This window comes from Saccoglossus kowalevskii, chromosome 1 (assembly GCF_978046115.1).
Source record: "Saccoglossus kowalevskii chromosome 1, keSacKowa6.1, whole genome shotgun sequence".
NCBI classification, from domain to species: Eukaryota; Metazoa; Hemichordata; class Enteropneusta; family Harrimaniidae; genus Saccoglossus; species Saccoglossus kowalevskii.
In genome coordinates this window covers 26,033,024-26,055,956 of record NC_140641.1, presented here as the reverse complement: position 1 = coordinate 26,055,956, position 22,933 = coordinate 26,033,024, and the positions used below count along the sequence as shown (strand labels likewise).

At 45.5% G+C, this 22,933-nt stretch overlaps 19 non-coding genes and 2 pseudogenes across 19 annotated transcripts; all 21 read right to left on the bottom strand.

Moving 5' to 3' along the window:
- Positions 1 to 131: 131 nt before the first annotated feature.
- Positions 132 to 296, bottom strand: LOC146750658 (U1 spliceosomal RNA). Its single transcript, XR_014930300.1, has one exon. It is a non-coding gene; the product is annotated as a U1 spliceosomal RNA (small nuclear RNA).
- Positions 297 to 923: 627 nt separating this feature from the next.
- LOC146750657 (U1 spliceosomal RNA) lies at positions 924 to 1,088 on the bottom strand. The gene has a single exon (XR_014930299.1). It is a non-coding gene; the product is annotated as a U1 spliceosomal RNA (small nuclear RNA).
- Positions 1,089 to 1,725: 637 nt separating this feature from the next.
- Positions 1,726 to 1,860, bottom strand: LOC146750656 (U1 spliceosomal RNA; annotated as a pseudogene).
- A 6,321-nt stretch (positions 1,861 to 8,181) lies between these two features.
- LOC146750655 (U1 spliceosomal RNA) lies at positions 8,182 to 8,346 on the bottom strand. Its single transcript, XR_014930612.1, has one exon. It is a non-coding gene; the product is annotated as a U1 spliceosomal RNA (small nuclear RNA).
- A 627-nt stretch (positions 8,347 to 8,973) lies between these two features.
- LOC146750654 (U1 spliceosomal RNA) lies at positions 8,974 to 9,138 on the bottom strand. Its single transcript, XR_014930298.1, has one exon. It is a non-coding gene; the product is annotated as a U1 spliceosomal RNA (small nuclear RNA).
- A 627-nt stretch (positions 9,139 to 9,765) lies between these two features.
- LOC146750653 (U1 spliceosomal RNA) lies at positions 9,766 to 9,930 on the bottom strand. Its single transcript, XR_014930297.1, has one exon. It is a non-coding gene; the product is annotated as a U1 spliceosomal RNA (small nuclear RNA).
- Positions 9,931 to 10,557: 627 nt separating this feature from the next.
- LOC146750652 (U1 spliceosomal RNA) lies at positions 10,558 to 10,722 on the bottom strand. The gene has a single exon (XR_014930296.1). It is a non-coding gene; the product is annotated as a U1 spliceosomal RNA (small nuclear RNA).
- Positions 10,723 to 11,347: 625 nt separating this feature from the next.
- On the bottom strand, positions 11,348 to 11,512 carry LOC146750651 (U1 spliceosomal RNA). The gene has a single exon (XR_014930164.1). It is a non-coding gene; the product is annotated as a U1 spliceosomal RNA (small nuclear RNA).
- A 625-nt stretch (positions 11,513 to 12,137) lies between these two features.
- LOC146750650 (U1 spliceosomal RNA) lies at positions 12,138 to 12,302 on the bottom strand. The gene has a single exon (XR_014930295.1). It is a non-coding gene; the product is annotated as a U1 spliceosomal RNA (small nuclear RNA).
- Positions 12,303 to 12,925: 623 nt separating this feature from the next.
- Positions 12,926 to 13,090, bottom strand: LOC144347478 (U1 spliceosomal RNA). The gene has a single exon (XR_013419624.2). It is a non-coding gene; the product is annotated as a U1 spliceosomal RNA (small nuclear RNA).
- A 623-nt stretch (positions 13,091 to 13,713) lies between these two features.
- Positions 13,714 to 13,878, bottom strand: LOC146750649 (U1 spliceosomal RNA). The gene has a single exon (XR_014930294.1). It is a non-coding gene; the product is annotated as a U1 spliceosomal RNA (small nuclear RNA).
- A 625-nt stretch (positions 13,879 to 14,503) lies between these two features.
- Positions 14,504 to 14,668, bottom strand: LOC146750648 (U1 spliceosomal RNA). Its single transcript, XR_014930293.1, has one exon. It is a non-coding gene; the product is annotated as a U1 spliceosomal RNA (small nuclear RNA).
- Positions 14,669 to 15,291: 623 nt separating this feature from the next.
- LOC146750647 (U1 spliceosomal RNA) lies at positions 15,292 to 15,456 on the bottom strand. Its single transcript, XR_014930292.1, has one exon. It is a non-coding gene; the product is annotated as a U1 spliceosomal RNA (small nuclear RNA).
- Positions 15,457 to 16,081: 625 nt separating this feature from the next.
- On the bottom strand, positions 16,082 to 16,246 carry LOC146750646 (U1 spliceosomal RNA). The gene has a single exon (XR_014930291.1). It is a non-coding gene; the product is annotated as a U1 spliceosomal RNA (small nuclear RNA).
- A 623-nt stretch (positions 16,247 to 16,869) lies between these two features.
- On the bottom strand, positions 16,870 to 17,034 carry LOC146750645 (U1 spliceosomal RNA). Its single transcript, XR_014930290.1, has one exon. It is a non-coding gene; the product is annotated as a U1 spliceosomal RNA (small nuclear RNA).
- A 625-nt stretch (positions 17,035 to 17,659) lies between these two features.
- Positions 17,660 to 17,824, bottom strand: LOC146750644 (U1 spliceosomal RNA). The gene has a single exon (XR_014930289.1). It is a non-coding gene; the product is annotated as a U1 spliceosomal RNA (small nuclear RNA).
- Positions 17,825 to 18,461: 637 nt separating this feature from the next.
- LOC146750643 (U1 spliceosomal RNA) lies at positions 18,462 to 18,626 on the bottom strand. The gene has a single exon (XR_014930515.1). It is a non-coding gene; the product is annotated as a U1 spliceosomal RNA (small nuclear RNA).
- A 625-nt stretch (positions 18,627 to 19,251) lies between these two features.
- On the bottom strand, positions 19,252 to 19,416 carry LOC146750642 (U1 spliceosomal RNA). Its single transcript, XR_014930288.1, has one exon. It is a non-coding gene; the product is annotated as a U1 spliceosomal RNA (small nuclear RNA).
- A 631-nt stretch (positions 19,417 to 20,047) lies between these two features.
- Positions 20,048 to 20,212, bottom strand: LOC146750641 (U1 spliceosomal RNA). The gene has a single exon (XR_014930641.1). It is a non-coding gene; the product is annotated as a U1 spliceosomal RNA (small nuclear RNA).
- A 625-nt stretch (positions 20,213 to 20,837) lies between these two features.
- On the bottom strand, positions 20,838 to 21,002 carry LOC146750640 (U1 spliceosomal RNA). Its single transcript, XR_014930287.1, has one exon. It is a non-coding gene; the product is annotated as a U1 spliceosomal RNA (small nuclear RNA).
- A 625-nt stretch (positions 21,003 to 21,627) lies between these two features.
- On the bottom strand, positions 21,628 to 21,762 carry LOC146750639 (U1 spliceosomal RNA; annotated as a pseudogene).
- Between the last annotated feature and the right edge of the window lie 1,171 nt (positions 21,763 to 22,933).

The following is a 22,933-nucleotide window of genomic DNA, read 5'->3' as shown; positions in this document are numbered from 1 at the left end:
ATCAATGGTCGACATTTCCCTGAAAATCTAGTTAGGAAACCCACATTGTTCTCACATGAGGCGGATCTGCGCGATTTCTCACTAGAGATGACCAATGTAAGAAATTAGATCTGATTTTTTAGTTTCATTATCAGGGGATAGCGCGAACGCAGTCCCCCACTAACATAAATTATGCGCCCGAGTCGCCCACATTTGGGGCGATCGCAGGTGTCAGCCCAGCCGAAGTGCAATGGGAGGGCCTCTCCCTGAGGGAACCGCCTCCATGATCACGGTTAACCCCTACGCCAGGTAAGTATGCCATTGACTGTCAACAACGGAGTACCCCATGGAATGAAACAAAACAGACACGACGGTGAGTGCCAAGAGCATCTGGAAAAAAAATCGTATTCTAACTAGTAGTTGCACACAATAGACTGGTAATGTCATGACTTAAATATTAACCACATGATTTTAATGGTCGCTCATGGACATTTGACTCCACGAAATGCGTTGTATATACTGAAAATTCGCGACAAACTTGGCCACAAAGGATTCTGGGTAGAGAGAGAGAGAGATTATGCACGCACACCAAGCGGCACTAATCCCATGCCAGCGATCATCCTATCAGCGTCCGTAGCCCCCCAAATCATATGGTTGCTGTCAACCAATGGGTTTTCTTTTATGCGAAACGCGGCGTGTGAGGGCGTCAGTACTCGACAAGTACAGGTGACCTGTGGATCTGGCCAACTCTCGATTATTTCATTGCTTAGTACATCGAAAACCTGTCCATTTTTAATAAATAATAATAACTTGATCAATGGTCGACATTTCCCTGAAAATCTAGTTAGGAAACCCACATTGTTCTCACATGAGGCGGATCTGCGCGATTTCTCACTAGAGATGACCAATGTAAGAAATTAGATCTGATTTTTTAGTTTCATTATCAGGGGATAGCGCGAACGCAGTCCCCCACTAACATAAATTATGCGCCCGAGTCGCCCACATTTGGGGCGATCGCAGGTGTCAGCCCAGCCGAAGTGCAATGGGAGGGCCTCTCCCTGAGGGAACCGCCTCCATGATCACGGTTAACCCCTACGCCAGGTAAGTATGCCATTGACTGTCAACAACGGAGTACCCCATGGAATGAAACAAAACAGACACGACGGTGAGTGCCAAGAGCATCTGGAAAAAATCGTATTCTAACTAGTAGTTGCACACAATAGACTGGTAATGTCATGACTTAAATATTAACCACATGATTTTAATGGTCGCTCATGGACATTTGACTCCACGAAATGCGTTGTATATACTGAAAATTCGCGACAAACTTGGCCACAAAGGATTCTGGGTAGAGAGAGAGAGAGAGAGAGAGAGAGATTATGCACGCACACCAAGCGGCACTAATCCCATGCCAACGATCATCCTATCAGCGTCCGTAGCCCCCCAAATCATATGGTTGCTGTCAACCAATGGGTTTTCTTTTATGCGAAACGCGGCGTGTGAGGGCGTCAGTACTCGACAAGTACAGGTGACCTGTGGATCTGGCCAACTCTCGATTATTTCATTGCTTAGTACATCGAAAACCTGTCCATTTTTAATAAATAATAATAACTTGATCAATGGTCGACATTTCCCTGAAAATCTAGTTAGGAAACCCACATTGTTCTCACATGAGGCGGATCTGCGCGATTTCTCACTAGAGATGACCAATGTAAGAAATTAGATCTGATTTTTTAGTTTCATTATCAGAGGATAGCGCGAACGCAGTCCCCCACTAACATAAATTATGCGCCCGAGTCGCCCACATTTGGGGCGATCGCAGGTGTCAGCCCAGCCGAAGTGCAATGGGAGGGCCTCTCCCTGAGGGAACCGCCTATTTTTGTTTTAGGGTGGCAAAAAAAAAACCTACTCTAAGACAAAGAATACCAACAACAACAAAAACAAAGGAAAATCTACTCTAACCTACAACTGTGCACCCTAGGCAGGCCAGCCACGCTGGGTCTAGGCACACGAGGTTACGATCCTCCCTGCCTGATCTTTTGAAACAGTTGTTAAACCAAAAGCACGACAAATAAATAAATAAAAGGCTAACAGACAACAGGAAAGATGAAACAAAAGACAGAAAAACAGAACCCTAAAGTTTAGATTTCACTTTGGAGTTGGTCTTTTCGATGAGGAATTGCCATTTTTCCGAGACGGTATCGGTGTCCTCATTATTGATGTCGGCTTCGATTCTGGAACTAATATACCTCTTGGTGTTTATGAGGACTTCTGCATATGTGACATGCTGTTTTTCAAAGTTGGCGTAGCATCTGGATTTCCAGATTTCATGTTTAATAACATTAACCATGTACAATATGACGGCCTGAATGTGAGCTTGGAGTGGTGAGGCGAGAATCCCATAGTACACAAGATTTTTGCTGCAGATAATGGTGATTCCGGTGTTATGACGGATATAGTGTTCGAGCCAGGACCAGAGCAAGGATGGTGTGTCACATTCTAAGAACAGGTGGTCGAGAGTCTCTACTTGTGAGCAGTCAACTCTTGGGCAGGAGCGAGAAGTTATGCATCCCCAATGATATAGGGTGCTCTTTGTCTTCAGAGCCTTGTGAACGATTTTCCAGGCCAGCTCCTTCAACAGGTTATCCAGAAGAGGACTGTGGCACGATGCGAAAATTTTACTCCAGTTCATGTGGGGAGCTTTCAAGATGACGTGTGGGGTATGCGATAGTTTCTCAAGGAGAGTGGAATACACAGATTTTGTAGATATGATCGTCCAGTTGGATGTGCAGAGTGTCGCATGGTTTTGTTGACAAGACTTTCTGAGGTGAGCATGCCATTGTGGTGGGTCAGAAAAGTGCGGATACAGGTTAGACCAAGGCAGAGCCAGAATTGCTAGAAGGTTTTTATTCGCCCAGGACAGAGGGAAGAAGCGATCTGGGAGATCCGACACCATAGAACTACAGGAACTTTGAATAAAAATGGCATCAGCCTTCATTTGGATGTTAACCAGGCCCAATCCCCCTTCTTGTAGAGGCAGATAGAAAGTTTCCCGCTTTATAAATTCTTTCTTCCCAGACCACATGAAGTTGAAAACCAGAGGAGTGAGCGTCTGAATGACAGAGTTGGGAATATTGTAGATGTGTGCAATGTACCAAAGTGGTGCGGTAACGAGGTTGTTTATGACGATGACTTTTCCGACCATTGAGAGACGTCTCTTCTCCCATTGAGTAAGAGTGGTTTTAAACTTCTTGACGCAACTGTCCCAATTGACGGCACTCATATCGATGCTCCCAAACCAGAAGCCATTGATTTTGATTCTGACCCCCGTCCAGTCAATGTTATAAGGCTTGTCTGAACGGTTTCTCCAGCTTCCTAGGAAGAGACCTTTGCATTTCGTCATATTGAGTTCAGAGCCCGAAGCAGTACCAAATCTCTCAAAAAGTTGGAACAGAGCCTTGAACGACTTATTATCAGTAACCAGAGCTGTGGAGTCATCTGCATATTGGAGAAGTTTGCATTCAGTTTTTGATCCAGGTAGTTTCACACCTTTGATTTCGGTTGAACTCTGCACAGCTGCTGCAAGCGGCTCCATGAAAATGATGTACAGCAAAGGTGAGAGTGGGCAGCCCTGACGGACACCCCTAGATAAAGAAAAGGCAGGGGACACATGCCCATTGACGGTGACCGAACTCATGATATCATTGTAGATCGTCTTGATGTAAGAACAGAAGAGTGAGCCGCAATTCAGCTGCATGAGGGTTTTATATAGGAATTTCCACTCAACCCTATCAAAGGCTTTTTTCTGATCCAAAGAAACGATAGCACTGCCAAAGCCTCTGCTATTAGCAAAAGTGGTGAAATCTCTCAGGATGCGCACGTTTTGGTGAATTGACCGCCCAGCAACACCACAGGTTTGGAAAGGCCCGATAACAGATGGAAGAACAGAATATAAACGGGTGGCGAGAGCTTTCGTGACGATTTTGTAGTCAACGTTAAGAAGGGATATAGGTCTTTTATCCCCAGGGCGCACTGCTTCGTGATGATTACCTTCTTGGGGTGAAGGCTTATTCACCAGGGTGATTAGACCCTGACGCTGGGAGGTGGATAGTTGACCTTGTGTCATGGCGATATTAATAACTTGGGTGAAATCTTCTCCTAGATCTTCCCAGAAGAGCATATAAAATTCTTTGGGAAGACCATCCAAGCCCGGGGTCTTATTATCTTTCATGTTCTTCAGAGCATCATGTAACTCTTTCTGTATAATTGGTTTGTCAAGTTGTTGTTTTTGCATGTCAGAGAAAGACCTGGTGAGCTTGCCCAGGAAGAAATCTTGCTCCTTGCAGTCTAAGTTTGGTTGTGATGTATATAATTTACTATAAAATTGGGCAAAGACAGATGGGACTTCATCCGGATCTGACACCACTTTGCCTTCAGCATTGATAACACTGGAGACCAGCTTGCTCTTGCCACGTCTGCGTTCTGTAGTTAAAAAGACGCTTGACCATCTTTCCTGCTCTTGAATAAGTTGTGCTCGCGAGCGGATTTTCGCCCCTTCCAGTTTCCTAAGCTGTAAGTCATGAATTTTCTTTTTGGTAATGTGGTAGGATCCCAGGGTAGCCCGAGTACGGTCTCCCGAGTTAAGCTTATGTGTCAGTTCTTTAAAATGATGAAGAAGTTTGTTCAGCTTTGCTCTATTGTCTTGCGATATGCGTTTTGAGTGCGTGGTGATTAGTGATTTGGCCCGAGCCTTGACTGTGTCCCACCAGTCCAAAATAGAGTCAAAGGCAGGTTTAAGGGTCTTCCATTGTTGGATGTGTTTTCTTATGCTACTCCTGACTACAGGGTCTTGGAGGGTTGAGATATTACACTTCCATACACCTCGACCTCTTGCGATGGATGTTGGCATCTTGAGTACACAGGTGATGAATTCATGGTCAGAGAATGGACAAGGAATGATTTTAGATTCAGTGGTCATGTTTTTGGGGGTCAGAAACTTGTCAATTCTAGATGCAGAAGCGTTGTTGGCACTCCTCCAGGTGAATTCCTTCGTTGAGGGATGGGAAATGCGCCAGTGATCAGTGATATTATAGTCAGAGCAGATGGAATTAAGGACATCAGAGCCGGCCCGGACTTCTGGGCTATCAAGTCCACCAAGTTTGTCAAGCAGTGGATCACTGACACAATTGAAATCACCACATAGGATTGTCTCTTTGTTTGGGGGCAAATATTGAGCAAGAGAACCGAAGAAGCTAATGCGAGCCTGAGGATTATTGGGGGCATAGACAGAACACAAACGAAAGGAAGTGGTGCCATGCGTGATGGAGACAGAAACAACTCTGCCTTCAGAATCCGTATGAACTTCATTGTACTTCGCTTGGAAGGCTGGAGAGAAAAGGATGGCCACGCCTCTTGAGTGTTTAGACCCAAGGCTATACAGGATGCGTCCACCCCATTCCATCTCCCATTGCTCCGCATCATCACAAGAGCTCATATACGTTTCCTGGATGCAGATAAGGTCGAATTTGGCGCTATGGCAGTGGTTAAAGAAGGCGAGTCTGGAGGCTTGGTTGCGTAGTCCCTGGATGTTTATAGAGGCGATGGTAGTCATGATATTACTGGTTAAGGGTGAGACACTGCTGTAAACTTTCTATCGTCTGCTGCGATAAGAAGTGTGTATGTGTTGTGTGTACATGTTTTGTCCAAGCCAATGTTGTGCCGGAGGAAAATTTGCAGGCTGACACCGGACAAAATAATTTCACTCCCCTCTCTCCATGTTCCTTCTTACAGTGGGAACGCAGGCTGGCAAAGGATTCAGCAATGAATTCGCAACCAATGCTGGCGAACTGGTTGCAAGTAAACTTAGCATTTTTAGTAACAATTTCATGAAGTTTGGTCACTTCCGGTGGTTTCATTTTTTTTGCACTTTCATCTGTTTGACCATCATCTGAGAAGTGTCTTTTTCTATCTTCTGTTGGAGGTTTCGTGTTTTCTGGACCAGGGTGGGCTGTAGCTGGCTGCGGCAGTGTGACTATGGCAGTCTCATATGATGATTGAGAGCTTTCACCACTACTGTGGGCTGGTGTTGGTTGATCCATTTCATTGGTCATATTCTCCGTGTTGGCTGGGATCTTGGGTGTCTGTTTTTGGGTAACAGATGGTTCGTTTGATTTGGTAACTGGTAACCTAGAAGAGGCCGTGGGAGCATGAACAGGAGACTCAGACGGAGGGTTGGTGGTTGTGTTGGCGGTTGTGTTTTCTCCGGTGGTATTTTCTATGACCATATCTTCAATGGTGGGTAAACAGTCCTGGCATGCGACTTCTACATATGGGGATTCGGATTTTTTGGAGCACTTGGTACATGATTCTATAGTTGCTTCTTTTGGAGGGACCAGATCTGAGCAGTACATGCACTTGATGTCCAAGGCTGCAACGAAGTTTCCACATTTGCAGCTAGAGGACATTGGTGGCGCATTTGCCCATGAGGGACTTTTAGAGACTTGGTTAGCAAAGGAGATTTTGCAATTCCGAGCGATGTGACCGGGTTTGTGGCAGATAGTGCACACAATGGTTTTGTCACAGTCATTTGTCGAATGGCCATGCTCAAGGCATCTGTTGCAAATGGTGGTTTTGCAGTCTTTGGATAAGTGACCTGATTGCTGGCATCTGTTGCATGTTCTCACTTGTCCCATGTATGAAACCCAAACATTACGTCCGGAGATACGTAACGCAGATGGAATGTTAGATCTCAATTTCATTTTATATTGGCGGTTACCATTGAACACTTTTGGAGCGAAGTGGTAGGTACAGAAGCGGGAGGCCAAGACCTCGCCATATTGGCTAAGAGTGTACCGAATTTCGTTGTCGTTGGTCTCAGATGGGATATGGAAAAGGGTGACGATCGTGTACTCAGTAAAATTTTTGCAATCTTCTACGCCATGCATCTTTTCAAATTTCCGTTCATTTTCTCTTCTTTTGCTGAATGAGGTGAATGTTATATCATACTTGTTACCAGGCAGAGGCTGGACACACGTCAAGTCGTCAATATTAATACCTAACTCTTTAATTCTTTTGAACAGGTCAACTGGTTTGACAGGTTCAGTCAACGTGACCGAGATAGAGGAATCTCGCCTCATTCTCGTCAGAGCAGTGATCAACAATCGGGGGAGGATTTGGGAAACGGCGCAAAGGCCAGTCCTCCAGATAGGTGACACCAACCACACAGGATACACAGGACGCCAAGTAGAAAACTAGCGACAAGCAGACAAATAATGGGTAAGACTCACCAAGCAGAGCAGAACGAGACAGGAGCTGGTTTCTTCAGGAGCGCTTCACAGTGTCTTCTCTTCACGGCAGCTTCCGGACTTTCCCCGGGGGCCAAAGATGGCACACACCCGGGGAGACAACAACAAATACAGTAACCAGAAACAATCAAGCAATTACTCACCAAAGAGAAGCAGCAAGGATAAGGGTTGATCAGCAGTCAAGTCACCAGTAGCAGGAAGCTGGACAATGGTTATACCAACAGCAGAAAGCAGGCCTAGAGATCACGGTTAACCCCTACGCCAGGTAAGTATGCCATTGACTGTCAACAACGGAGTACCCCATGGAATGAAACAAAACAGACACGACGGTGAGTGCCAAGAGCATCTGGAAAAAATCGTATTCTAACTAGTAGTTGCACACAATAGACTGGTAATGTCATGACTTAAATATTAACCACATGATTTTAATGGTCGCTCATGGACATTTGACTCCACGAAATGCGTTGTATATACTGAAAATTCGCGACAAACTTGGCCACAAAGGATTCTGGGTAGAGAGAGAGAGAGATTATGCACGCACACCAAGCGGCACTAATCCCATGCCAGCGATCATCCTATCAGCGTCCGTAGCCCCCCAAATCATATGGTTGCTGTCAACCAATGGGTTTTCTTTTATGCGAAACGCGGCGTGTGAGGGCGTCAGTACTCGACAAGTACAGGTGACCTGTGGATCTGGCCAACTCTCGATTATTTCATTGCTTAGTACATCGAAAACCTGTCCATTTTTAATAAATAATATTAACTTGATCAATGGTCGACATTTCCCTGAAAATCTAGTTAGGAAACCCACATTGTTCTCACATGAGGCGGATCTGCGCGATTTCTCACTAGAGATGACCAATGTAAGAAATTAGATCTGATTTTTTAGTTTCATTATCAGGGGATAGCGCGAACGCAGTCCCCCACTAACATAAATTATGCGCCCGAGTCGCCCACATTTGGGGCGATCGCAGGTGTCAGCCCAGCCGAAGTGCAATGGGAGGGCCTCTCCGTGAGGGAACCGCCTCCATGATCACGGTTAACCCCTACGCCAGGTAAGTATGCCATTGACTGTCAACAACGGAGTACCCCATGGAATGAAACAAAACAGACACGACGGTGAGTGCCAAGAGCATCTGGAAAAAAAATCGTATTCTAACTAGTAGTTGCACACAATAGACTGGTAATGTCATGACTTAAATATTAACCACATGATTTTAATGGTCGCTCATGGACATTTGACTCCACGAAATGCGTTGTATATACTGAAAATTCGCGACAAACTTGGCCACAAAGGATTCTGGGTAGAGAGAGAGAGAGATTATGCACGCACACCAAGCGGCACTAATCCCATGCCAGCGATCATCCTATCAGCGTCCGTAGCCCCCCAAATCATATGGTTGCTGTCAACCAATGGGTTTTCTTTTATGCGAAACGCGGCGTGTGAGGGCGTCAGTACTCGACAAGTACAGGTGACCTGTGGATCTGGCCAACTCTCGATTATTTCATTGCTTAGTACATCGAAAACCTGTCCATTTTTAATAAATAATATTAACTTGATCAATGGTCGACATTTCCCTGAAAATCTAGTTAGGAAACCCACATTGTTCTCACATGAGGCGGATCTGCGCGATTTCTCACTAGAGATGACCAATGTAAGAAATTAGATCTGATTTTTTAGTTTCATTATCAGGGGATAGCGCGAACGCAGTCCCCCACTAACATAAATTATGCGCCCGAGTCGCCCACATTTGGGGCGATCGCAGGTGTCAGCCCAGCCGAAGTGCAATGGGAGGGCCTCTCCCTGAGGGAACCGCCTCCATGATCACGGTTAACCCCTACGCCAGGTAAGTATGCCATTGACTGTCAACAACGGAGTACCCCATGGAATGAAACAAAACAGACACGACGGTGAGTGCCAAGAGCATCTGGAAAAAAAATCGTATTCTAACTAGTAGTTGCACACAATAGACTGGTAATGTCATGACTTAAATATTAACCACATGATTTTAATGGTCGCTCATGGACATTTGACTCCACGAAATGCGTTGTATATACTGAAAATTCGCGACAAACTTGGCCACAAAGGATTCTGGGTAGAGAGAGAGAGAGATTATGCACGCACACCAAGCGGCACTAATCCCATGCCAGCGATCATCCTATCAGCGTCCGTAGCCCCCCAAATCATATGGTTGCTGTCAACCAATGGGTTTTCTTTTATGCGAAACGCGGCGTGTGAGGGCGTCAGTACTCGACAAGTACAGGTGACCTGTGGATCTGGCCAACTCTCGATTATTTCATTGCTTAGTACATCGAAAACCTGTCCATTTTTAATAAATAATATTAACTTGATCAATGGTCGACATTTCCCTGAAAATCTAGTTAGGAAACCCACATTGTTCTCACATGAGGCGGATCTGCGCGATTTCTCACTAGAGATGACCAATGTAAGAAATTAGATCTGATTTTTTAGTTTCATTATCAGGGGATAGCGCGAACGCAGTCCCCCACTAACATAAATTATGCGCCCGAGTCGCCCACATTTGGGGCGATCGCAGGTGTCAGCCCAGCCGAAGTGCAATGGGAGGGCCTCTCCCTGAGGGAACCGCCTCCATGATCACGGTTAACCCCTACGCCAGGTAAGTATGCCATTGACTGTCAACAACGGAGTACCCCATGGAATGAAACAAAACAGACACGACGGTGAGTGCCAAGAGCATCTGGAAAAAAAATCGTATTCTAACTAGTAGTTGCACACAATAGACTGGTAATGTCATGACTTAAATATTAACCACATGATTTTAATGGTCGCTCATGGACATTTGACTCCACGAAATGCGTTGTATATACTGAAAATTCGCGACAAACTTGGCCACAAAGGATTCTGGGTAGAGAGAGAGAGAGATTATGCACGCACACCAAGCGGCACTAATCCCATGCCAGCGATCATCCTATCAGCGTCCGTAGCCCCCCAAATCATATGGTTGCTGTCAACCAATGGGTTTTCTTTTATGCGAAACGCGGCGTGTGAGGGCGTCAGTACTCGACAAGTACAGGTGACCTGTGGATCTGGCCAACTCTCGATTATTTCATTGCTTAGTACATCGAAAACCTGTCCATTTTTAATAAATAATAATAACTTGATCAATGGTCGACATTTCCCTGAAAATCTAGTTAGGAAACCCACATTGTTCTCACATGAGGCGGATCTGCGCGATTTCTCACTAGAGATGACCAATGTAAGAAATTAGATCTGATTTTTTAGTTTCATTATCAGGGGATAGCGCGAACGCAGTCCCCCACTAACATAAATTATGCGCCCGAGTCGCCCACATTTGGGGCGATCGCAGGTGTCAGCCCAGCCGAAGTGCAATGGGAGGGCCTCTCCCTGAGGGAACCGCCTCCATGATCACGGTTAACCCCTACGCCAGGTAAGTATGCCATTGACTGTCAACAACGGAGTACCCCATGGAATGAAACAAAACAGACACGACGGTGAGTGCCAAGAGCATCTGGAAAAAATCGTATTCTAACTAGTAGTTGCACACAATAGACTGGTAATGTCATGACTTAAATATTAACCACATGATTTTAATGGTCGCTCATGGACATTTGACTCCACGAAATGCGTTGTATATACTGAAAATTCGCGACAAACTTGGCCACAAAGGATTCTGGGTAGAGAGAGAGAGAGATTATGCACGCACACCAAGCGGCACTAATCCCATGCCAGCGATCATCCTATCAGCGTCCGTAGCCCCCCAAATCATATGGTTGCTGTCAACCAATGGGTTTTCTTTTATGCGAAACGCGGCGTGTGAGGGCGTCAGTACTCGACAAGTACAGGTGACCTGTGGATCTGGCCAACTCTCGATTATTTCATTGCTTAGTACATCGAAAACCTGTCCATTTTTAATAAATAATATTAACTTGATCAATGGTCGACATTTCCCTGAAAATCTAGTTAGGAAACCCACATTGTTCTCACATGAGGCGGATCTGCGCGATTTCTCACTAGAGATGACCAATGTAAGAAATTAAATCTGATTTTTTAGTTTCATTATCAGGGGATAGCGCGAACGCAGTCCCCCACTAACATAAATTATGCGCCCGAGTCGCCCACATTTGGGGCGATCGCAGGTGTCAGCCCTGCCGAAGTGCAATGGGAGGGCCTCTCCCTGAGGGAACCGCCTCCATGATCACGGTTAACCCCTACGCCAGGTAAGTATGCCATTGACTGTCAACAACGGAGTACCCCATGGAATGAAACAAAACAGACACGACGGTGAGTGCCAAGAGCATCTGGAAAAAATCGTATTCTAACTAGTAGTTGCACACAATAGACTGGTAATGTCATGACTTAAATATTAACCACATGATTTTAATGGTCGCTCATGGACATTTGACTCCACGAAATGCGTTGTATATACTGAAAATTCGCGACAAACTTGGCCACAAAGGATTCTGGGTAGAGAGAGAGAGAGATTATGCACGCACACCAAGCGGCACTAATCCCATGCCAGCGATCATCCTATCAGCGTCCGTAGCCCCCCAAATCATATGGTTGCTGTCAACCAATGGGTTTTCTTTTATGCGAAACGCGGCGTGTGAGGGCGTCAGTACTCGACAAGTACAGGTGACCTGTGGATCTGGCCAACTCTCGATTATTTCATTGCTTAGTACATCGAAAACCTGTCCATTTTTAATAAATAATAATAACTTGATCAATGGTCGACATTTCCCTGAAAATCTAGTTAGGAAACCCACATTGTTCTCACATGAGGCGGATCTGCGCGATTTCTCACTAGAGATGACCAATGTAAGAAATTAGATCTGATTTTTTAGTTTCATTATCAGGGGATAGCGCGAACGCAGTCCCCCACTAACATAAATTATGCGCCCGAGTCGCCCACATTTGGGGCGATCGCAGGTGTCAGCCCAGCCGAAGTGCAATGGGAGGGCCTCTCCCTGAGGGAACCGCCTCCATGATCACGGTTAACCCCTACGCCAGGTAAGTATGCCATTGACTGTCAACAACGGAGTACCCCATGGAATGAAACAAAACAGACACGACGGTGAGTGCCAAGAGCATCTGGAAAAAATCGTATTCTAACTAGTAGTTGCACACAATAGACTGGTAATGTCATGACTTAAATATTAACCACATGATTTTAATGGTCGCTCATGGACATTTGACTCCACGAAATGCGTTGTATATACTGAAAATTCGCGACAAACTTGGCCACAAAGGATTCTGGGTAGAGAGAGAGAGATTATGCACGCACACCAAGCGGCACTAATCCCATGCCAGCGATCATCCTATCAGCGTCCGTAGCCCCCCAAATCATATGGTTGCTGTCAACCAATGGGTTTTCTTTTATGCGAAACGCGGCGTGTGAGGGCGTCAGTACTCGACAAGTACAGGTGACCTGTGGATCTGGCCAACTCTCGATTATTTCATTGCTTAGTACATCGAAAACCTGTCCATTTTTAATAAATAATAATAACTTGATCAATGGTCGACATTTCCCTGAAAATCTAGTTAGGAAACCCACATTGTTCTCACATGAGGCGGATCTGCGCGATTTCTCACTAGAGATGACCAATGTAAGAAATTAGATCTGATTTTTTAGTTTCATTATCAGGGGATAGCGCGAACGCAGTCCCCCACTAACATAAATTATGCGCCCGAGTCGCCCACATTTGGGGCGATCGCAGGTGTCAGCCCAGCCGAAGTGCAATGGGAGGGCCTCTCCCTGAGGGAACCGCCTCCATGATCACGGTTAACCCCTACGCCAGGTAAGTATGCCATTGACTGTCAACAACGGAGTACCCCATGGAATGAAACAAAACAGACACGACGGTGAGTGCCAAGAGCATCTGGAAAAAATCGTATTCTAACTCGTAGTTGCACACAATAGACTGGTAATGTCATAACTTAAATATTAACCACATGATTTTAATGGTCGCTCATGGACATTTGACTCCACGAAATGCGTTGTATATACTGAAAATTCGCGACAAACTTTGCCACAAAGGATTCTGGGTAGAGAGAGAGAGATTATGCACGCACACCAAGCGGCACTAATCCCATGCCAGCGATCATCCTATCAGCGTCCGTAGCCCCCCAAATCATATGGTTGCTGTCAACCAATGGGTTTTCTTTTATGCGAAACGCGGCGTGTGAGGGCGTCAGTACTCGACAAGTACAGGTGACCTGTGGATCAGGCCAACTCTCGATTATTTCATTGCTTAGTACATCGAAAACCTGTCCATATTTAATAAATAATAATAACTTGATCAATGGTCGACATTTCTCTGAAAATCTAGTTAGGAAACCCACATTGTTCTCACATGAGGCGGATCTGCGCGATTTCTCACTAGAGATGACCAATGTAAGAAATTAGATCTGATTTTTTAGTTTCATTATCAGGGGATAGCGCGAACGCAGTCCCCCACTAACATAAATTATGCGCCCGAGTCGCCCACATTTGGGGCGATCGCAGGTGTCAGCCCAGCCGAAGTGCAATGGGAGGGCCTCTCCCTGAGGGAACCGCCTCCATGATCACGGTTAACCCCTACGCCAGGTAAGTATGCCATTGACTGTCAACAACGGAGTACCCCATGGAATGAAACAAAACAGACACGACGGTGAGTGCCAAGAGCATCTGGAAAAAATCGTATTCTAACTAGTAGTTGCACACAATAGACTGGTAATGTCATGACTTAAATATTAACCACATGATTTTAATGGTCGCTCATGGACATTTGACTCCACGAAATGCGTTGTATATACTGAAAATTCGCGACAAACTTGGCCACAAAGGATTCTGGGTAGAGAGAGAGAGAGATTATGCACGCACACCAAGCGGCACTAATCCCATGCCAGCGATCATCCTATCAGCGTCCGTAGCCCCCCAAATCATATGGTTGCTGTCAACCAATGGGTTTTCTTTTATGCGAAACGCGGCGTGTGAGGGCGTCAGTACTCGACAAGTACAGGTGACCTGTGGATCTGGCCAACTCTCGATTATTTCATTGCTTAGTACATCGAAAACCTGTCCATTTTTAATAAATAATAATAACTTGATCAATGGTCGACATTTCCCTGAAAATCTAGTTAGGAAACCCACATTGTTCTCACATGAGGCGGATCTGCGCGATTTCTCACTAGAGATGACCAATGTAAGAAATTAGATCTGATTTTTTAGTTTCATTATCAGGGGATAGCGCGAACGCAGTCCCCCACTAACATAAATTATGCGCCCGAGTCGCCCACATTTGGGGCGATCGCAGGTGTCAGCCCAGCCGAAGTGCAATGGGAGGGCCTCTCCCTGAGGGAACCGCCTCCATGATCACGGTTAACCCCTACGCCAGGTAAGTATGCCATTGACTGTCAACAACGGAGTACCCCATGGAATGAAACAAAACAGACACGACGGTGAGTGCCAAGAGCATCTGGAAAAAATCGTATTCTAACTAGTAGTTGCACACAATAGACTGGTAATGTCATGACTTAAATATTAACCACATGATTTTAATGGTCGCTCATGGACATTTGACTCCACGAAATGCGTTGTATATACTGAAAATTCGCGACAAACTTGGCCACAAAGGATTCTGGGTAGAGAGAGAGAGATTATGCACGCACACCAAGCGGCACTAATCCCATGCCAGCGATCATCCTATCAGCGTCCGTAGCCCCCCAAATCATATGGTTGCTGTCAACCAATGGGTTTTCTTTTATGCGAAACGCGGCGTGTGAGGGCGTCAGTACTCGACAAGTACAGGTGACCTGTGGATCTGGCCAACTCTCGATTATTTCATTGCTTAGTACATCGAAAACCTGTCCATTTTTAATAAATAATAATAACTTGATCAATGGTCGACATTTCCCTGAAAATCTAGTTAGGAAACCCACATTGTTCTCACATGAGGCGGATCTGCGCGATTTCTCACTAGAGATGACCAATGTAAGAAATTAGATCTGATTTTTTAGTTTCATTATCAGGGGATAGCGCGAACGCAGTCCCCCACTAACATAAATTATGCGCCCGAGTCGCCCACATTTGGGGCGATCGCAGGTGTCAGCCCAGCCGAAGTGCAATGGGAGGGCCTCTCCCTGAGGGAACCGCCTCCATGATCACGGTTAACCCCTACGCCAGGTAAGTATGCCATTGACTGTCAACAACGGAGTACCCCATGGAATGAAACAAAACAGACACGACGGTGAGTGCCAAGAGCATCTGGAAAAAATCGTATTCTAACTAGTAGTTGCACACAATAGACTGGTAATGTCATGACTTAAATATTAACCACATGATTTTAATGGTCGCTCATGGACATTTGACTCCACGAAATGCGTTGTATATACTGAAAATTCGCGACAAACTTGGCCACAAAGGATTCTGGGTAGAGAGAGAGAGAGATTATGCACGCACACCAAGCGGCACTAATCCCATGCCAGCGATCATCCTATCAGCGTCCGTAGCCCCCCAAATCATATGGTTGCTGTCAACCAATGGGTTTTCTTTTATGCGAAACGCGGCGTGTGAGGGCGTCAGTACTCGACAAGTACAGGTGACCTGTGGATCTGGCCAACTCTCGATTATTTCATTGCTTAGTACATCGAAAACCTGTCCATTTTTAATAAATAATAATAACTTGATCAATGGTCGACATTTCCCTGAAAATCTAGTTAGGAAACCCACATTGTTCTCACATGAGGCGGATCTGCGCGATTTCTCACTAGAGATGACCAATGTAAGAAATTAGATCTGATTTTTTAGTTTCATTATCAGGGGATAGCGCGAACGCAGTCCCCCACTAACATAAATTATGCGCCCGAGTCGCCCACATTTGGGGCGATCGCAGGTGTCAGCCCAGCCGAAGTGCAATGGGAGGGCCTCTCCCTGAGGGAACCGCCTCCATGATCACGGTTAACCCCTACGCCAGGTAAGTATGCCATTGACTGTCAACAACGGAGTACCCCATGGAATGAAACAAAACAGACACGACGGTGAGTGCCAAGAGCATCTGGAAAAAATCGTATTCTAACTAGTAGTTGCACACAATAGACTGGTAATGTCATGACTTAAATATTAACCACATGATTTTAATGGTCGCTCATGGACATTTGACTCCACGAAATGCGTTGTATATACTGAAAATTCGCGACAAACTTGGCCACAAAGGAGTCTGGGTAGAGAGAGAGAGATTATGCACGCACACCAAGCGGCACTAATCCCATGCCAGCGATCATCCTATCAGCGTCCGTAGCCCCCCAAATCATATGGTTGCTGTCAACCAATGGGGTTTCTTTTATGCGAAACGCGGCGTGTGAGGGCGTCAGTACTCGACAAGTACAGGTGACCTGTGGATCTGGCCAACTCTCGATTATTTCATTGCTTAGTACATCGAAAACCTGTCCATTTTTAATAAATAATAATAACTTGATCAATGGTCGACATTTCCCTGAAAATCTAGTTAGGAAACCCACATTGTTCTCACATGAGGCGGATCTGCGCGATTTCTCACTAGAGATGACCAATGTAAGAAATTAGATCTGATTTTTTAGTTTCATTATCAGGGGATAGCGCGAACGCAGTCCCCCACTAACATAAATTATGCGCCCGAGTCGCCCACATTTGGGGCGATCGCAGGTGTCAGCCCAGCCGAAGTGCAATGGGAGGGCCTCTCCCTGAGGGAACCGCCTCCATGATCACGGTTAACCCCTACGCCAGGTAAGTATGCCATTGACTGTCAACAACGGAGTACCCCATGGAATGAAACAAAACAGACACGACGGTGAGTGCCAAGAGCATCTGGAAAAAATCGTATTCTAACTAGTAGTTGCACACAATAGACTGGTAATGTCATGACTTAAATATTAACCACATGATTTTAATGGTCGCTCATGGACATTTGACTCCACGAAATGCGTTGTATATACTGAAAATTCGCGACAAACTTGGCCACAAAGGATTCTGGGTAGAGAGAGAGAGAGATTATGCACGCACACCAAGCGGCACTAATCCCATGCCAGCGATCATCCTATCAGCGTCCGTAGCCCCCCAAATCATATGGTTGCTGTCAACCAATGGGTTTTCTTTTATGCGAAACGCGGCGTGTGAGGGCGTCAGTACTCGACAAGTACAGGTGACCTGTGGATCTGGCCAACTCTCGATTATTTCATTGCTTAGTACATCGAAAACCTGTCCATTTTTAATAAATAATAATAACTTGATCAATGGTCGACATTTCCCTGAAAATCTAGTTAGGAAACCCACATTGTTCTCACATGAGGCGGATCTGCGCGATTTCTCACTAGAGATGACCAATGTAAGAAATTAGATCTGATTTTTTAGTTTCATTATCAGGGGATAGCGCGAACGCAGTCCCCCACTAACATAAATTATGCGCCCGAGTCGCCCACATTTGGGGCGATCGCAGGTGTCAGCCCAGCCGAAGTGCAATGGGAGGGCCTCTCCCTGAGGGAACCGCCTCCATGATCACGGTTAACCCCTACGCCAGGTAAGTATGCCATTGACTGTCAACAACGGAGTACCCCATGGAATGAAACAAAACAGACACGACGGTGAGTGCCAAGAGCATCTGGAAAAAATCGTATTCTAACTAGTAGTTGCACACAATAGACTGGTAATGTCATGACTTAAATATTAACCACATGATTTTAATGGTCGCTCATGGACATTTGACTCCACGAAATGCGTTGTATATACTGAAAATTCGCGACAAACTTGGCCACAAAGGATTCTGGGTAGAGAGAGAGAGAGAGAGAGAGAGAGATTATGCACGCACACCAAGCGGCACTAATCCCATGCCAACGATCATCCTATCAGCGTCCGTAGCCCCCCAAATCATATGGTTGCTGTCAACCAATGGGTTTTCTTTTATGCGAAACGCGGCGTGTGAGGGCGTCAGTACTCGACAAGTACAGGTGACCTGTGGATCTGGCCAACTCTCGATTATTTCATTGCTTAGTACATCGAAAACCTGTCCATTTTTAATAAATAATAATAACTTGATCAATGGTCGACATTTCCCAGAAAATCTAGTTAGGAAACCCACATTGTTCTCACATGAGGCGGATCTGCGCGATTTCTCACTAGAGATGACCAATGTAAGAAATTAGATCTGATTTTTTAGTTTCATTATCAGAGGATAGCGCGAACGCAGTCCCCCACTAACATAAATTATGCGCCCGAGTCGCCCACATTTGGGGCGATCGCAGGTGTCAGCCCAGCCGAAGTGCAATGGGAGGGCCTCTCCCTGAGGGAACCGCCTCCATGATCACGGTTAACCCCTACGCCAGGTAAGTATGCCATTGACTGTCAACAACGGAGTACCCCATGGAATGAAACAAAACAGACACGACGGTGAGTGCCAAGAGCATCTGGAAAAAATCGTATTCTAACTAGTAGTTGCACACAATAGACTGGTAATGTCATGACTTAAATATTAACCACATGATTTTAATGGTCGCTCATGGACATTTGACTCCACGAAATGCGTTGTATATACTGAAAATTCGCGACAAACTTGGCCACAAAGGATTCTGGGTAGAGAGAGAGAGAGATTATGCACGCACACCAAGCGGCACTAATCCCATGCCAGCGATCATCCTATCAGCGTCCGTAGCCCCCCAAATCATATGGTTGCTGTCAACCAATGGGTTTTCTTTTATGCGAAACGCGGCGTGTGAGGGCGTCAGTACTCGACAAGTACAGGTGACCTGTGGATCTGGCCAACTCTCGATTATTTCATTGCTTAGTACATCGAAAACCTGTCCATTTTTAATAAATAATATTAACTTGATCAATGGTCGACATTTCCCTGAAAATCTAGTTAGGAAACCCACATTGTTCTCACATGAGGCGGATCTGCGCGATTTCTCACTAGAGATGACCAATGTAAGAAATTAGATCTGATTTTTTAGTTTCATTATCAGGGGATAGCGCGAACGCAGTCCCCCACTAACATAAATTATGCGCCCGAGTCGCCCACATTTGGGGCGATCGCAGGTGTCAGCCCAGCCGAAGTGCAATGGGAGGGCCTCTCCCTGAGGGAACCGCCTCCATGATCACGGTTAACCCCTACGCCAGGTAAGTATGCCATTGACTGTCAACAACGGAGTACCCCATGGAATGAAACAAAACAGACACGACGGTGAGTGCCAAGAGCATCTGGAAAAAATCGTATTCTAACTAGTAGTTGCACACAATAGACTGGTAATGTCATGACTTAAATATTAACCACATGATTTTAATGGTCGCTCATGGACATTTGACTCCACGAAATGCGTTGTATATACTGAAAATTCGCGACAAACTTGGCCACAAAGGATTCTGGGTAGAGAGAGAGAGAGAGAGAGATTATGCACGCACACCAAGCGGCACTAATCCCATGCCAACGATCATCCTATCAGCGTCCGTAGCCCCCCAAATCATATGGTTGCTGTCAACCAATGGGTTTTCTTTTATGCGAAACGCGGCGTGTGAGGGCGTCAGTACTCGACAAGTACAGGTGACCTGTGGATCTGGCCAACTCTCGATTATTTCATTGCTTAGTACATCGAAAACCTGTCCATTTTTAATAAATAATAATAACTTGATCAATGGTCGACATTTCCCTGAAAATCTAGTTAGGAAACCCACATTGTTCTCACATGAGGCGGATCTGCGCGATTTCTCACTAGAGATGACCAATGTAAGAAATTAGATCTGATTTTTTAGTTTCATTATCAGAGGATAGCGCGAACGCAGTCCCCCACTAACATAAATTATGCGCCCGAGTCGCCCACATTTGGGGCGATCGCAGGTGTCAGCCCAGTCGAAGTGCAATGGGAGGGCCTCTCCCTGAGGGAACCGCCTCCATGATCACGGTTAACCCCTACGCCAGGTAAGTATGCCATTGACTGTCAACAACGGAGTACCCCATGGAATGAAACAAAACAGACACGACGGTGAGTGCCAAGAGCATCTGGAAAAAATCGTATTCTAACTAGTAGTTGCACACAATAGACTGGTAATGTCATGACTTAAATATTAACCACATGATTTTAATGGTCGCTCATGGACATTTGACTCCACGAAATGCGTTGTATATACTGAAAATTCGCGACAAACTTGGCCACAAAGGATTCTGGGTAGAGAGAGAGAGAGATTATGCACGCACACCAAGCGGCACTAATCCCATGCCAGCGATCATCCTATCAGCGTCCGTAGCCCCCCAAATCATATGGTTGCTGTCAACCAATGGGTTTTCTTTTATGCGAAACGCGGCGTGTGAGGGCGTCAGTACTCGACAAGTACAGGTGACCTGTGGATCTGGCCAACTCTCGATTATTTCATTGCTTAGTACATCGAAAACCTGTCCATTTTTAATAAATAATAATAACTTGATCAATGGTCGACATTTCCCTGAAAATCTAGTTAGGAAACCCACATTGTTCTCACATGAGGCGGATCTGCGCGATTTCTCACTAGAGATGACCAATTTAAGAAATTAGATCTGATTTTTTAGTTTCATTATCAGGGGATAGCGCGAACGCAGTCCCCCACTAACATAAATTATGCGCCCGAGTCGCCCACATTTGGGGCGATCGCAGGTGTCAGCCCAGCCGAAGTGCAATGGGAGGGCCTCTCCCTGAGGGAACCGCCTCCATGATCACGGTTAACCCCTACGCCAGGTAAGTATGCCATTGACTGTCAACAACGGAGTACCCCATGGAATGAAACAAAACAGACACGACGGTGAGTGCCAAGAGCATCTGGAAAAAATCGTATTCTAACTAGTAGTTGCACACAATAGACTGGTAATGTCATGACTTAAATATTAACCACATGATTTTAATGGTCGCTCATGGACATTTGACTCCACGAAATGCGTTGTATATACTGAAAATTCGCGACAAACTTGGCCACAAAGGATTCTGGGTAGAGAGAGAGAGAGATTATGCACGCACACCAAGCGGCACTAATCCCATGCCAGCGATCATCCTATCAGCGTCCGTAGCCCCCCAAATCATATGGTTGCTGTCAACCAATGGGTTTTCTTTTATGCGAAACGCGGCGTGTGAGGGCGTCAGTACTCGACAAGTACAGGTGACCTGTGGATCTGGCCAACTCTCGATTATTTCATTGCTTAGTACATCGAAAACCTGTCCATTTTTAATAAATAATAATAACTTGATCAATGGTCGACATTTCCCTGAAAATCTAGTTAGGAAACCCACATTGTTCTCACATGAGGCGGATCTGCGCGATTTCTCACTAGAGATGACCAATGTAAGAAATTAGATCTGATTTTTTAGTTTCATTATCAGGGGATAGCGCGAACGCAGTCCCCCACTAACATAAATTATGCGCCCGAGTCGCCCACATTTGGGGCGATCGCAGGTGTCAGCCCAGCCGAAGTGCAATAGGAGGGCCTCTCCCTGAGGGTACCGCCTATTTTTGTTTTAGGGTGGCAAAAAAAAACCCTACTCTAAGACAAAGAATACCAACAACAACAAAAACAAAGGAAAATCTACTCTAACCTACAACTGTGCACCCTAGGCAGGCCAGCCACGCTGGGTCTAGGCACACGAGGTTACGATCCTCCCTGCCTGATCTTTTGAAACAGTTGTTAAACCAAAAGCACGACAAATAAATAAATAAAAGGCTAACAGACAACAGGAAAGATGAAACAAAAGACAGAAAAACAGAACCCTAAAGTTTAGATTTCACTTTGGAGTTGGTCTTTTCGATGAGGAATTGCCATTTTTCCGAGACGGTATCGGTGTCCTCATTATTGATGTCGGCTTCGATTCTGGAACTAATATACCTCTTGGTGTTTATGAGGACTTCTGCATATGTGACATGCTGTTTTTCAAAGTTGGCGTAGCATCTGGATTTCCAGATTTCATGTTTAATAACATTAACCATGTACAATATGACGGCCTGAATGTGAGCTTGGAGTGGTGAGGCGAGAATCCCATAGTACACAAGATTTTTGCTGCAGATAATGGTGATTCCGGTGTTATGACGGATATAGTGTTCGAGCCAGGACCAGAGCAAGGATGGTGTGTCACATTCTAAGAACAGGTGGTCGAGAGTCTCTACTTGTGAGCAGTCAACTCTTGGGCAGGAGCGAGAAGTTATGCATCCCCAATGATATAGGGTGCTCTTTGTCTTCAGAGCCTTGTGAACGATTTTCCAGGCCAGCTCCTTCAACAGGTTATCCAGAAGAGGACTGTGGCACGATGCGAAAATTTTACTCCAGTTCATGTGGGGAGCTTTCAAGATGACGTGTGGGGTATGCGATAGTTTCTCAAGGAGAGTGGAATACACAGATTTTGTAGATATGATCGTCCAGTTGGATGTGCAGAGTGTCGCATGGTTTTGTTGACAAGACTTTCTGAGGTGAGCATGCCATTGTGGTGGGTCAGAAAAGTGCGGATACAGGTTAGACCAAGGCAGAGCCAGAATTGCTAGAAGGTTTTTATTCGCCCAGGACAGAGGGAAGAAGCGATCTGGGAGATCCGACACCATAGAACTACAGGAACTTTGAATAAAAATGGCATCAGCCTTCATTTGGATGTTAACCAGGCCCAATCCCCCTTCTTGTAGAGGCAGATAGAAAGTTTC